This window comes from Panicum virgatum, chromosome 2K (genome assembly GCF_016808335.1).
Source record: "Panicum virgatum strain AP13 chromosome 2K, P.virgatum_v5, whole genome shotgun sequence".
In the NCBI taxonomy this organism is placed as follows: domain Eukaryota; kingdom Viridiplantae; phylum Streptophyta; class Magnoliopsida; order Poales; family Poaceae; genus Panicum; species Panicum virgatum.
In genome coordinates, this window is record NC_053137.1 from 12,666,405 (window position 1) to 12,669,380 (window position 2,976).

Here is a 2,976-nt window from a genome sequence, read left to right on the forward strand (position 1 = left end):
AGCATTTTTTTCAGTTAAGCAGGCATTACGATGATCCTAGATAGGCAATAATACTTTACTTATCAAGCGAAGTACCATCTCAATTTAGGGTCTCAACTTAGGCTTTCGAGCATATGCTGTGCATTTCAAATGTGCTGGGCATTTTTTGGATTCAGTTGAGTGGGTGGGGGGATGTTCGATGGAAGCCAATATCGGGGGGCATATGCGTGCCGGAAGCACATGCTCTGATTAGCAATGCTTTTTTTGGAACATTTTTCCACACTGCATTTTAAGCAACTTTTTTCAGTTCACTGGGCATTAATATGATGCTAGATAGGCAATAATACTCTACTAATCAGGCAAAGTACCATTTCAAATTAGGGTCTCAAATTTAGGTTGTCGACCTATGTTGTGCACTCCATATGTGCTGCGTATTTTTTTCGGATTCAGTTCGGGGATGGGTGATGTTGGCTGGAAGCACATATTAGGGGGGCATATGCGGGCTGGAAAGCATGTGCTCTAATTAGTAGTGTTTTTTGAAATATTTTTCACACTGCATACTGAGTAATTTTATTTAGTTAACCAGGCATTAATATGATCCTAGATAGGCAGTAATAGTCTACTAATCAGGCATCTCAAACATCTTAATTTTTTCCTCAATTTTTTCTGCAACAGCTCTTTTTCATGCATATTTGTCACAATGCCGAGAGGTCAGAAGCAGAAACAGCGCCCCCTTCTTCTCATACGGCGGTATGGCCCCAACCACCAAACTATGTGATTTTTTTCTTATCTTTTTTGGCAACTCGTCCTAGCATCATGTCTTAACTGTAAACAATACCTATCAGTTCTTCCTTAAATATTGTAGCACGCCCTGCTTTTTTTTTGTTGCTAACAACCCAGGCACAGGGCTTCGCCTGCTAGGCTTGTCAAGCTGTACAAAACCATGTCTTCTAATCAGATGAGATGAAGATGATATGTGATGTGGAATTCGGCGGGCTGCTGAAGATCTCTTGCGAAACAATGCAGCGGATCTCGCTAACTGGCTTTTCTTTGACTGTTTTGATGCTGACTCCTCAGAGCTTGTGCTTCATGGAAGGGGTAGGATCTCTGTTACAGCAGAAGTTGTCGCTGACATACTGGGCTTACCAAACAAGGGCGGCGAAGTGAAATACGAGTTTGATTTGGAAGCTGTTAACTTTATACTCTGTACAAAATTGTCCATGGCACAGCACCCAAAATTGAAGCAATTATGGAAAGGGTGTGAAGAAAAATAACATTGAAATGAGGATTTCCTGAGATCATGGCTGATAATTGTTGTATCCACATTCTTGTGGCATTCATGCTCCAACTAGTTTGTGCATCAGTCCAAGGTGTTATGAGGAATAGTTGATCTTTCAATGGTCAAGGAGTTGAAATCTTTCAATGGTCAAGGAGTTGAATTGGTGCAAGTTTGTTGTGGAGCAGCTCCAGGATGCCGCTAAAAAGATGGACAAGAAAAACTCAGCGCGGGGGTTGCCTTTTCCTACTTGAGGTAAGTTGTTTTTGGCTCTTGCTCCACCAAAGATCTTCCCATTTTTAGAACTTTAAATTTTTCTTTTTCTTTTTCTTTTTCTTTTTTACAGATCCTTTACGCAGATTCACCAGCGGTTGATAATGTAGAAATCAGTGTCACTAAGGCTCAGGTCGCTACATGGACGAGGAAGCTATTGGACGAGGTGATTAAGCTGGACATAAACCATGATGGCTCATTCGGCAAACTTAAGGTGATAATTTTGTCTCGGCAACACACATGATACTTTTTCTCTTGCTCTATTCCCCCCCTCCCCACTCTCTACAAAGCACTGCAATCTCACACCCCTCTCTAATTGGTTATTTTCTTGTCAGCTCAAACAATCAAGATATTCAGTTATCCAGAATTCACTTTTCAAGATGGATGATTTATTCAAATTTGTAACATCAAAGGCTCGGCAACAAATGCCATTACAGCTTTGCTATCGCCGCACATTTTTTATGACACTAGCAACACTGTTTCAGCATTAGTCAAGAATATATATTGTACATGGACAATTTAACTTTCTCGAACAGGCAACAATATATATAGTACGTAGGCAATATTATTTTATCAGATAGGAAACAATATATAGTACATAGGCAATATTACTTTATCACATAGGAAACAATATATATAGTACGTAGGCAATATTACTTTATCAAATAGGCAACAATATATATAGTACGTAGGCAATATTATTTTATCAGATAGGTAATAATATATATTACATAAAGCATTTTCACCTACATTTTTTTAAGGCAATTTTTTTCAGGCAATTCTATTTTTTACTACAAGCACATCAGTTTTTCACAGTTAGGCAATTCTGTACTTTCAGTAGGAAGCACAAGGCAATTCTCATTTAAATCCATTTTGTACTTTACATACAAACTATGCATGTTTTTGGTTCATTCAGAATAGAAAAGCTAACCAAGTTTTCAAATCTGCAGATCTACTGGCAACATACTAACAGCATTAGTGATGGTGTGGACGACAGGGAAGCAACCAAGGGGGATATCCAGCACTTCTGTCCAGAAATTTACACACACATGTTACTTTTTCAAATCTCTATGTATAGCAATTTGTTCGGGTAAAACAAATAAGGTCTGTGTGGTTTTTGCCTCCGGAGGATGTGTTTTTCCCTGTGGATCTATTATGTTGCTAGTACCCTAAAACAAAACTGCAGATGATGGATACATAGTAGTAAAAAGACTCGTCTTGATATGCTCACCTGATCCACTTCTTTTTCCTCTTGCCTGTTTCTTGCAGCTGGTCTGCTTTTTTTTCTCTAGATTTCCTCTGTTGCTGTGCGTTGCTGGAGGAAACCCTATGTGGTAAGTTAGCTTGGGTAGCGAGAAAGACGAGAGGGCAGAGGGGGTATCGTGGGGCAGTTGCCTTTTTGTTTGGCGCGCATCTGGCGCAAATTGGCGCCAAAAGACCCGTTGCCG

At 39.7% G+C, this 2,976-nt stretch overlaps 1 long non-coding RNA gene across 3 annotated transcripts; it reads left to right on the forward strand.

Annotated features, from left to right (window-relative positions):
• The first annotated feature begins 585 nt into the window (after positions 1–585).
• On the forward strand, positions 586–2,758 carry LOC120695918. Of its 3 annotated transcripts, XR_005683946.1 has the most exons (5): positions 586–729; positions 880–1,510; positions 1,602–1,742; positions 1,864–2,034; positions 2,479–2,758. It is a non-coding gene; the product is annotated as an uncharacterized LOC120695918 (long non-coding RNA). The 3 variants fall into 3 exon arrangements; XR_005683945.1 differs by lacking the exon at positions 1,864–2,034; XR_005683947.1 differs by lacking the exon at positions 1,864–2,034 and having other exon boundaries at positions 1,615–1,742.
• Positions 2,759–2,976: the final 218 nt, after the last annotated feature.